Below are 12,489 nucleotides of genomic sequence, written 5' to 3'. Positions count from 1 at the left end.
CCCCCCTCCCCCCCCCCCCCCCCCCCCCCAAAAGCATGCTAACAGGCAAGCCAATAAAATAAAGGATAACTCACACTCCACAGCAAGGCTTCCAAGAGCAGATTTCTGTTGTAAAAAGAAAATGCGAGTTAACAAACTGGATGTAGATTTCAAATTGCGTGCATGTCACATCCAGCAACACGAGAGACAGGGCATAAATTGCAATTACAACCAATCTCTCAAGAGCCTTCCAAAAAACTGAGCTGTGGTGTCATTTCCACCAGCTTCCTCCAACCATCTTATTAAGCAAAATGGTCAGCATTCGACTAGCAAATGTAACGAGGTGGTGCAGCATCACCTCCGCAACAGTGCTATGCCATAAAAGCCATTGCGTGCTCCTTTTGCACCATTACTTGGTTAGCATGAACACTGTTTTGTCATATAATGGATATAAGAAGTGTTTAATGGTGTCTGTTTTGCAAAGGATATCAGGGTGGGGGAAGCAATTCAGGTTGATTTCATGCATGTCAAGATCTGAGGACTGGACCGGCATGCACAACGGTCTACATGTGATTACAATCAGATAAAACAATGTATTACAGAGATGATTGTCAGTATGGGAAGCGTTAATGAACATGCCAAGCACTGTAGCTCTCATGATTATGGTGCATGATATGCCAGCAACCCACTGTTTGATGAGGAAAAATATTTTATCAACCAGATGTTGTTGTTTTTTTTATCAATCTGATATTAGGGTTAGGTTTAGGCTAGTGATTCTTAACTGGTGGGTTGCAACTTAAAAACAGGATCATGAAAAACAATGTTTTGTTTTCCACAAGAAAGCTGAACAAAAACTACTTATCCCCTGACAAACTGAGGTTCTGGAGGGAACAGCCCCTGAAACCACTCTCATCGTGATTTTGAGCAAGCCACTTAACCCCAGGTTATTCCATGGGGATCGTCCCTTTAATAAGTATACTTCTTTGGAAAGAAGTGTCAGCTAAATAACTACTTACACTAAAGCCATGAACCTGAGCATTACATGTACTTATAGACTATAATTAATGTAGATCAACTGCTTGGTGGTACTTCGACTGACATTAAACATTTGGTGTGAGAGCTGGTTTCATACTCCTGCTATAAATCATCAGTTCTTGTAACAATGTGGTGAAGTTGACTGTATATTGTGTTTTTGATAGTGAGAGTAAACCATGTTCCATGCCTGACCATCAAACCTTAGCAATTCAATGGAGAAAAATGTACTGTGATTATGTCTGCTGCAACCACTGTTTTTATTGTGAACTAAAACAATTACAAATACTTTCCATTAATTGAAATTAATAAAATAAATAAATAAATAAAATACAAAAAAAAATATTAGATGAAAATCTTAAAAAAAAGTGAAAATTAGAAATGTTGCTTTGGCAACTTACTGAAATAAAGTTGAAGTAAAAATAATATAATTAGTTCCTAAATCCAAAAAGTTAATTAAAACAAAATATTAAATAATAATAATAAAAATGACAAAAGCACAAAACCAAATCACTGAAATTTGAACTGAAAAAATTAAATAAAAGGTAATTAAAATATTAATAAATACTATAATAGTATAAAAATTATACTAAAATGACAACGAAAGGGATAGTTCACCTAGGGCTGGGCGATATAGCTAAAAAATATATCAACGATATATGTTTCATATCGTTCGGTATCGATAATTATTGACATTTTTTATAACCTTTTTTAAAACAGAGCAATATAATTTTTTTTTTATTTAACCACTGTATTTTTAATTTGCCCACTTTATTAAGACAAACAACACATATACATATATATATACATACATACGTATATATATATATATATATATATATATATATATATATATATATATATATATATATATATATATATAACACATATATCTCTTCTAAACTTATTTTATTTCAGCGAACTGCCAAGCTTAGTGTCAAGTTTAACTTGAAGTAATAGCACAACATTAATCTTAAACTGATAATTTCTCATCTTCATTTAGATTAACATTTATGTACTAAAATAACTGAAACCAAAACTGAAAAAAAATTACACGTGCATAACGTCTAAATTAACATATATAAATCAAATATAATTTTGTAAACTGGAGAAACAATTATGAACAAAACAGTATCATGTGTTTATGCATTGCTTAGCCTAATACAAAGAGCCAAATCGCCGATCACACAGATTACATTTAAAAACATATGAGACACAGTGAAATGTGTCACGTTTTCTAAATGTTAAAACTGTTTTAACTTTGCATGACTTTCTTTGCATCTCTTGCATGAGACGCGAGTGCAGCAGTCATATTTGTCCGTGTAAAAATGTGCTGAATATGCGTTCTGTGTGAATGGCTTGGTTTCGGTTTTAACCTAATCAAGATCTTCTCCGCATTGAGCTTCTATATTTCTCTAATATTTTGAACGAATAACACAGCAGCGGCGCGTCTCGTGGGCTAGACTAACAAAACATTCAAGTGCAACGTCACTTACATCGTCACCGCATCTCATGCTCCACTGATGACGCTCCCTGACGCACTCCTAACATTCGATTGTACCATTTTTGCATTCAAATGCAAATGTTTATTTTAAATTAGATTAATATTAATTTTTTTTATTTACAATCTCCTCATCACAGGCAGGCACAGCACTCAATTCAGCATGTGTTCGTGTTTGTGTGAGCTGTCTGCGGCACTCATAGCACGTGCCTATATCATGCGTTATATCGACATTTTTTTTATATCGTTATCGATGAAGGTGTACCGTCGATAAATATCGATATCGTTTTATCGCCCAGGCTTAAGTTCACCCATTCACTGCCATTATAAAGCTTGGAAGAGCCAGGACATTTTTTTAATATAACTCTGATTAAATCCATCTGAAAGAAGAAAGTCATATACACCTAGGATGCCTTGAGGGTGAGTAAATCATGAGGTAATTGTAATTTTTTGGTGAACTATCCCTTGAAGCACCTTGAGTGCAAAATGACCAACAATGAATGAATACAGAGGTGAGCGCAACTAAAGCAGAATCCTTGAACAGCGGTATACACAATTCAACCGTGCTTATGCATCACAGCATTTAGATTTGTAGACCAACATTCCTAGAAACAGATTTCCTCTATAAAACTGAAAGGTGCTTTCTATAGAAGTTAATTGTCAATTCAAATAACTGTCTATAAAAACGTGCATAACGTCTAAATTAACATATATAAATCAAATATAATTTTGTAAACTGGAGAAACAATTATGAACAAAACAGTATCATGTGTTTATGCATTGCTTAGCCTAATACAAAGAGCCAAATCGCCGATCACACAGATTACATTTAAAAACATATGAGACACAGTGAAATGTGTCACGTTTTCTAAATGTTAAAACTGTTTTAACTTTGCATGACTTTCTTTGCATCTCTTGCATGAGACGCGAGTGCAGCAGTCATATTTGTCCGTGTAAAAATGTGCTGAATATGCGTTCTGTGTGAATGGCTTGGTTTCGGTTTTAACCTAATCAAGATCTTCTCCGCATTGAGCTTCTATATTTCTCTAATATTTTGAACGAATAACACAGCAGCGGCGCGTCTCGTGGGCTAGACTAACAAAACATTCAAGTGCAACGTCACTTACATCATCACCGCATCTCATGCTCCACTGATGACGCTCCCTGACGCACTCCTAACATTCGATTGTACCATTTTTGCATTCAAATGCAAATGTTTATTTTAAATTAGATTAATATTCATTTTTTTATTTACAATCTCCTCATCACAGGCAGGCACAGCACTCAATTCAGCATGTGTTCGTGTTTGTGTGAGCTGTCTGCGGCACTCATAGCACGTGCCTATATCATGCGTTATATCGACATTTTTTTTATATCGTTATCGATGAAGGTGTACCGTCGATAAATATCGATATCGTTTTATCGCCCAGGCTTAAGTTCACCCATTCACTGCCATTATAAAGCTTGGAAGAGCCAGGACATTTTTTTAATATAACTCTGATTAAATCCATCTGAAAGAAGAAAGTCATATACACCTAGGATGCCTTGAGGGTGAGTAAATCATGAGGTAATTGTAATTTTTTGGTGAACTATCCCTTGAAGCACCTTGAGTGCAAAATGACCAACAATGAATGAATACAGAGGTGAGCGCAACTAAAGCAGAATCCTTGAACAGCGGTATACACAATTCAACCGTGCTTATGCATCACAGCATTTAGATTTGTAGACCAACATTCCTAGAAACAGATTTCCTCTATAAAACTGAAAGGTGCTTTCTATAGAAGTGTCATGGGGCAAGGAGAGAAAGGGCTTGACACAGCTTGGCACTGTACAGTGTCTTGTTGTCTTCAGAGCATCTTTATCAGTTGGTTTCTGCATAGACCTATGTTTGCCTCTCTCGTTATTTACACTACATGTGCGAATCGGTGGGCGGGGCTAAACAGGCAGTAATGCAGAAGCAGGCATTGATCTTATTCTGAGTAGGCTATAACGTGGCACATTCCACAACCTGTCATTTTGGCAAATTGGCTTCAATATAGGCTGATTTTAGACTAACAAGAAAGTTTTGAGTTCTTAAATTTACAGGATGTTTTTACAGTAAAATTACCTCTTATGTGTCAAAAATTTTTGATTTCTCAGTTTTAAAAAAGGTGCTCCACATAACTTTTGCGCTATATTACATGTTTCAAAATAGCATTAAAAGATCTTCAATAAATTATTTGATCTGGTTCACAAAATCAGTCTGAACGATTTGTTTATGAATCAGAGACAGTGATTGATTTAGTTGCAAACTTAATTGACTTGACTTCAGCAGACTTGGAATATAGCATCACGTGGACCACAAGTAAGTTCTACAGTTCTAAATGTGTTTGTTTTAGTTCCAAAGAAATAAGAGAGTCATATGGCGAATCGGTGGGCGGGGCTAAACAGGCAGTAATGCAGAAGCAGGCGTTGATCTTATTCTGAGTAGGCTATAACGTGGCACATTCCACAACCTGTCATTTTGGCAAATTGGCTTCAATATAAGCTGATTTTAGACTAACAAGAAAATTTTGAGTTCTTCAATTTACAGGATGTTTTTATAGTAAAATGACCTCTTATTTGTAAAAAAAATCAAGGAATTTTGATTTCTCAGTTTTAAAAAAGGTGCTCCACATAACTTTTGCGCTATATTACATGTTTCAAAATAGCATTAAAAGATCTTCAATAAATTATTTGATCTGGTTCACAAAATCAGTCTGAACAATTTGTTTATGAATCAGAGACAGTGATTGATTTAGTTGCAAACTTAATTGACTTGACTTCAGCAGACTTGGAATATAGCATCACGTGGACCACAAGTAAGTTCTACAAAATGTGTTTGTTTTAGTTCCAAAGAAATAAGAGAGTCATACAGGGTTTAGAACAACACAATGACAACTTTCATCTTGGGGTAAAGTATTCCTTTAGGCCTCAGTCTGAGATTAAAAAAGATAGACTTAGAAATATAACGAGAGTAAAAAGCTTTGTGATCCAGACTGCAGAAAGCAAATTCGAGAGATGGATTTTAAGAAAGGCAGAATAAATAAACTAACATTACTTTAATCTCTAATGAATTCTTCCCTCATGTTCAAATTTATCATTAGTCTCTCTTTAAATAAACTTTATACACCAAGTCTCAGAGGAAGCCAAGCTGTGCTGTGGAGTGGTTCGACTGAATTCTGCACACTGCTGTTTCCCAGTGTTCTCACCTCTAATTTGGCTGTGGTTGTTAGCAACAAAATGAGATGAGCCATGCATCCCAGATGCATCCATAAATAAACATGATCACACGAGAGAAGGATCCCATTCTTATTTGAATAGCAGATGTGGTGCGGATAGAGAGCCGAATGTGTATGTGTCATGCCTCTCTGTCTCACTCCTTCAATACATAATGGCACTAAAGTTCCCACAGCTTAGTCACACCTTTGTGAGATTATAAACCAGGCGATAAAGGCAGTGTTGGCTGATCTATGGAGAGGCTGATAGTTTATTGATCCACCTAATACTTGTTTGAGTGTTAACTTCAAAAGAAACTAACCCAGGTGGGGTCAGAAAAGTATTACAAGTATTATGTGGTTTTACCCTCTTACGGACAACTGTGTGGTGTTCTCAAATGTTTCAACAAATTAATTTCTATACTATTCCCAGTCATTCCTGATTACTTTGTGGAATTAGATTAAACAATTATTCTTATTAGCGTTCAGATGAGTCCAAGAAGACCCTCAACAGACTGATGTGTCAAGCTGACAAGTTATATTCATTTACAAATTAGCAATGCCTATCTGTTTAAATATTTAAAGCAGAGCAAAACCAGAAAAATCACCTTTCCAGACTTGGAAAGCACAATTCCCTGAAATTTCTCTCCAAGGAATTCCACATACATGTGCCTTCCATACTGTGTGAAGGATTCATTATAAGGGAATTTTGTTACGGGTGACTTGAATAAGAAAAAAATGGAGATGTTGAAGACCTATAGGTAGCACCTGCCAGTTTTTATCCCTTATACATCATATCTGTCTGAGTCTGAGGAAATACAAGGTTATCTGCAAGATAAGAGTGATGTTTGTGCCTCATGTGATCTGCCCTACATGACTGAGATCAGCATGCAGTTCACCTAATAAATCACACAAATGCTGCAACTACAATAGCATAAGGCTCTGACAGATTTGACATTAAAAAGTTGAAAAATAAAATACGGCCAAACAAAATTTGGTTGCTTTAAGTGTTCACATGCTATACGTCCAAAAGAAAGTTGTTACTTGTGGTCAAATTCTATTCGTTTAACAACAGCTGATTAAATTGTTTTCACTGTTGTTGATAAAATATCATTGGTCAAGGAACATACGTGTTAAAGGTCATGCCAACATGTCGGGATATACAGTATATAGCTACTACACTCCTGCATACCTGAAGAACGCCCACCATCGATCTAGAAGTACTGGAAGTGCTCCATTGAATTCAGTACATACTGCACTTTATAAGATTTGGGACGCAGGTTTTCCTACAGCAGTGTTATAACCGCTCCTCAACAGCGCGACAAGTTTAGTCCGATTCTCGAAGAATTATGATTCAATTCATGTTGAGTGGATACAAAACTTAGCATAGTACGACTCTCGGATAAAGTAGGCTACTCTCATGTGGTCCTTGCTCTTTTTAGTGAATCAAAAACATACAGAGCGATGAGCATAGTCCGATTCCAGAAATGACTCTTTGTGATCCGATTATTTTCAGTGAATAAAATGCAGCACGACATGGGTAATCCAATTCTCCAACCAATGACTCTTATAATCCGAATCTTTTTATATTTTTTTGTGAATCTTCACTCTAAAAAATGCTGGGTTGTTTCAACCCAATGTTGGGTCAAATATGGACTAACCCAACTGTTGGGTTCAATTTTGGTTACATTTTTAAATTAGCTTTTTAACCCAACAGTTAGGTTAGTCCATATTTGACCCAACATTGGGTTGAAACAACCCAGAATATTAGAAAATTTAGAGTGTTGTATGGACCCGTCGTTGTGTTTTTTTTTAATCGATCGCTTACTGAACCTCAAGTTGTTAATTTTGTTTTGTTCACATGAAACGAGTCTATGTTATGTTACACTTAAAGCTGAAAGGTTTTGTTGATAGGCTACACATGAAAGATAAACATATGAGTTTTGTTATAATTAGTGGTGTCATATGAATGAATGACTGAATGAATTAAATCACCAAATTTTTGTTTGATATTTGATGTCTAAGTGAAAAGTCTAAGCCCGTTTAAACATATTATTTGTTATAAACTATCTGTCCTCTTAAATCTAAAATTATCCCACATACAGACTGCCGAGTAATGCTTTAATTGCTTTCCCCCCATGTATTCCATCCTTAAAATTACTAAAAGATCGCAAGTGGCACCGGTTTTGAAGAATCGAAATTATCAGTAGCCTATACGTTGAATACGATTATAAGTCACTGGGGTCGTGGTCATTTTTCTAACGATATCCGTAATGTACAATCATTTACATTATTTGGCATCTCCAATAAAACTTGCGCTTACAGTTTAACTTTAAATAATCTAATAGTGCATGGCTGATGATTCAACTCACCGTGATGCGCTCCCGTTCACTGTATTCCGAAATAAGAGAAGACGTGGGAATTTATTCCATATTCAGTGATGGGATGAACCTCAGCACCTCTAACCCCCTAATGTCGTCTGTAACATCTTTCCTGATATCGTTCTCTCACTTTTAGAACCAAAGAAATGCCCTCTAAATCGAAGTCTATGTGGATTCGGACAGGAAAACGAGATTTATTCCCTCTCGTGCACAGAGATGCTCCTCGTATTCCCGCAAGCGCTCCGCAATTAGTCCACGAGTCACAGCGCTCCGGCGTATCCACTGCACACCTGCCTCGTGATCGGTTCCGACCAGCAGAGTGATCCAGAAAGACGGTTGGTTAGGTATATAAGATGCGTGTCTCCTCCTCCAGCAAGCGCTCAGTGGATGAAATGCGTAGTTGTGGTATCCAACATGCTGATGCACCTCCAGCTGAGAGTGTCTTTGTAAGCACGCCCCAAATTCATAAGTGCCTCTAAGGGAAGATTTGTATGTGATGGTGATCATTTGCATCACTTGTCTAATGCCTGCCCACTCCTGCAGTGCCATTCGCTATTTTCTGGTTTGTGCAGTCATAAACTGGAACATTAAGAATTTCATTTGTGCTCTTGCAATATTAGAACTGTAATGGCTCTGCTTTAATTCCCCGTTCCTTTGAATAAAGCCTATCTATTGTTTATCCTCCTGACTACCAGAAAAAAAAAGTTTTGTGAATTAATTTTGTATTCATGTCATTACATTGTTTATGTGCTATGCTGAGAAATGACAAGGGCAGCTCAGGATAAACCTAATGTGAGAAGAATCAGTTGTTCCACAAAAGCATTCCCCCTGTAGCACTTTCAGTTTGTTCACAGCTTGTCTTAGGGGAGATGAGTGCTAGTTGTCACATGTTTTACTCCTGTAAATATTTCTCAGGGCAGGTTTATTTTTGAAAGTCAATTAAAGGCACAAGCCTTAAATTCTCGGCCACAAAAAAGCACTTAAGCATGTTTACCAATAAAAGATACACACATCAACACACAACAGTCGACCCAGTGTGACACATTGTCATGCTATAACAAAACAGTACATGAAACAGCAAAAATTCATATAGGTTAAAGCAATATTTTGGCATAAAAATAAATTACAACATGGAAAACATATGAGACAACTTGCCCCAATAAATGACAACCTATTGTAAGCTGCCATTTTGTGTTCATTTGATTATGCAACAACAATTACAATATGATGATAATTTGAATTTTTAGTTTGGAGGACAGAATTCTATGTACTGATGTAAGATGTAGTGTAAGATGATTTTGAACTATAGGTATTTAAAACAAACATTAACAAAAGATAAAGCTAGAGAAAATATGCATTTGTGTAAATGGACTGTTGCCTCAAAACCGCATGGGTACTGACATACAGCCCTTGTGGATGTCCATGTGTGACAATTAGCCCCAGTCTCCCATAATTTAAACTGACTAGGAAATCAGTGAATCTCAGATAACCCCACCATTCCAGGTCATTTGGAATTTGGCTACAAAACAGCATACCCTACTGCTGAATGCCACCATAACACAGTTACTGTTCCTCTTCTGAACCTTGCACAACCTTTGTCCTTCAATGTTATAGACTGTTGAAAAATAATAATAATAATCCTGCCTAAGGTGGTTTGCTGGTTTTATCTGGCTGAGTTCTGCTGTCCAGACTGGTTTGATGGTTTTGGAGGGTTTGGGGCCACCTTGGTAAAGCAAGGAGACCAGCTAAACAAACTTAAACCAGACTAAACTATGAACTAAACTGGACTCTGGACCATCTCAAGTCAGATTTCAAGACCATATTTTGTATGACTAATTGAGACCAGTTCATTCAAGTCCAAGTCCAGGCCAGGTCCAAATGCTCCTGAAAATATGGTCTTAGTCTCGGACATGTCTCGTCTTGTCTGGACTGAGGTACTACAACACTGCAACTGGTTTAAGCTGTTATTTTTCATCACCAAATTAAAATCCATTTACTCTTATAATGTAACCAATTATTGATCCGGTAGTCTTTGCAATAGAAATATTTAAAGGATAACCAAGATTACATCCATATGATTTTGCAGAGTGAACCAAACACTTAGCAGCGTCAGTCGATAAAGACTGTGGTATTTGAAGGCTGGATTCGTGGCGTGGTATTGTGGCTCAGGGATGGAGATTTTTCTTCGACCCATGTGTCAAAGGGCAGTGCAGTTTCTAAGAATCAGAAAAAGATGAGACACTGATGAGAGATGGAGCAAAAGGTCTTTTAGAAATGTCTGGTAAATAATAGGGCACTTTTTCATTTAATTATGTGCACTGGACCCTCATCTAGTGAAGAAAACATCTTTGGCTTACAGTGGCATGACCTGCTGCTTTGTGAAATATTCAGTGAAGCCAAATGTTTGACTGCACCGGCCAGTCACGTGTGACATTTAGCTTGAGGAGAGCATAAACTGATATTGTAAAGAGTAATTCACCCAAACTGAAAACTCAGTTTTTACTTGCCCACCCGCATGCATGTCGCATACAATTTTACATGAGACATGAAACATTTTTAAGAATCAAATTTAAAAGGGGGCTATTATCAGTGAATAGAGACTTTTATTTGCAAAGTTATCAAGTAGATTGAGAAGACTTGGAATATGTTCTATGGGTCGTATGGAATACTTCTATGGTGCTTTTTTATCCTTTTTGGAGCTTGACAGATTCGGTCACGGTAAAAAAATATTTTTCAAAGTTGTAAATTAAAGATGGAGTGTGTTTTACAAGAAAATGCTATTTCAGTCTTTCTATTTCAAAATTTCATGTTTAATTAAATGTGTTAAGTGCCATTTCTTTGTAATTTTGAAAAAAAAAAAAGATTAGTAATTTCAGAGTGAAAATTGGTTCAAAGTAAATCATACACTGCAAAAATGGTGTAAGAGCTGTTGTTATATAAATAGCTGTGTGAAAACTCAATTATTATGGAGAAAATATATGAACATTTGAGTTTGGAATGACTTTAGTGAGTAAATAAAGAATATTCTTTTAAGGTATGTTAATATATAAACAAGGATGAAAGATATATTTAATCCTTGCACAATTTATGGTTTTATGGCTTACATAAATATTTAATAATATTTAATAGACAAGTAACTTCAGGTTGTTGCCTCCTAGCTGAGCCAGCGACCTAAACATCCACGCAAACATTATTATGAAATGCAGCCCTAACCTCAGATTTCATTATCCAGACTTGAGGATGAGACACTGGCTACAAATCTTCCCACATTATTTTATCTTCCAATACAGAGGGAAAAAATGGCATCAAACAGAATTTGATCCCTCATTTGGTGAATATCCAGCTGGGGTTTGTGAACTTCAAAGCTGGGCAGGTGACACAGATCCATCTGGTTCCCTTGTAGGCTTTGAGTAAATCAAGGGAACCTCACTGCTTATTCAGCATGTCGTGTCTTTCATTGTATTCTCTAGAAAGTATGCCTTGTCTTACTTGGGCATTCTTGAGACACAAATGAGCTGTTTTCTCTTGTGATACGTTTTCTCCCGAATTGTGTTTCTTGTGCATCTCTTTTCGTTTTTCTAATTGGCATCTACAGCTTAATCTACATGAATACTATTGAAGACATTGTTTCCAAATGCAGTTAATGTTGATTTAAAAATTGTATTCTGAATGGGTTGGGTTTAAATGAGGTAAATGAAGTCCCAAATCAAAGCTAATCTCGTCAGAAGAGGAGTAGTGCACATATATTTTAAGTTTTAATTTATTTATGAACTCATAAATCTCTGTTTCCTAATTAGTTTGCAGTGCCATTTTACAATGCCCTGAATTCCTAGAAAATCATTATTTCTAGCTTTCAAAATATATTTTGTAATGGAACTTCTGAACGACTTGTCAATCATGGCTCATCATTAATCATAACTAAATAGTTAGGGAAACTTTTAATGACTCGTCATCAATCATAAATGTCATAATCATCAATCACGATCAAACTGATGTGGGGAAACTTTTAATTAAACTTAACGCTTGACCTATATATTGATTTATTTGGTGAGTTTTAATTTTTAGCAAATGGAAAAATTTTATTCCAAAAAAGTAGCATTTACAAAAAATTTGAATTTAATATCGATAATATCGATCTAATAAATGGTCAAATATGATTGACTCACCTATGACCTTCGTCACCTTAAATCATATAACACATTTTCTTTCAGACAAAATTTGATGAAACACACTGAAAGTATCAGAAAAAAATATATATATTCATTAGTATGTCCGACATTGGCTGCCTGGACAAGGAAGTAATTGAAGCAATTTCCTGTATACCAAGAGCTGTATACCTATCCATGCCTCCATCAAACTA

At 36.0% G+C, this 12,489-nt stretch overlaps 1 protein-coding gene across 2 annotated transcripts in view; it reads right to left on the bottom strand.

Annotated features, from left to right (window-relative positions):
- The window catches only part of LOC107599411 (contactin-3-like), a 71,716-nt gene extending 63,213 nt beyond the window's left edge, over positions 1-8,503 (bottom strand). The window contains exons 1-2 of one of the 2 annotated variants that reach the window (XM_016290990.1): positions 8,121-8,503; positions 75-105 (exon numbers count right to left, since the gene is read on the bottom strand). The gene's annotated coding sequence lies outside the window, so the exon portion shown is untranslated. The remainder of the gene's footprint in view (positions 1-74; positions 106-8,120) is intronic. The other variant, XM_016290991.1, reaches the window with a different exon arrangement.
- Positions 8,504-12,489: the final 3,986 nt, after the last annotated feature.

This window comes from Sinocyclocheilus grahami, unplaced genomic scaffold (assembly GCF_001515645.1).
Source record: "Sinocyclocheilus grahami isolate Dianchi unplaced genomic scaffold, SAMN03320097.WGS_v1.1 scaffold266.1, whole genome shotgun sequence".
Lineage (NCBI taxonomy): Eukaryota > Metazoa > Chordata > Actinopteri > Cypriniformes > Cyprinidae > Sinocyclocheilus > Sinocyclocheilus grahami.
Note: the sequence above shows the minus strand (reverse complement) of the source record. Positions and strands in the feature narration are given on the sequence as shown.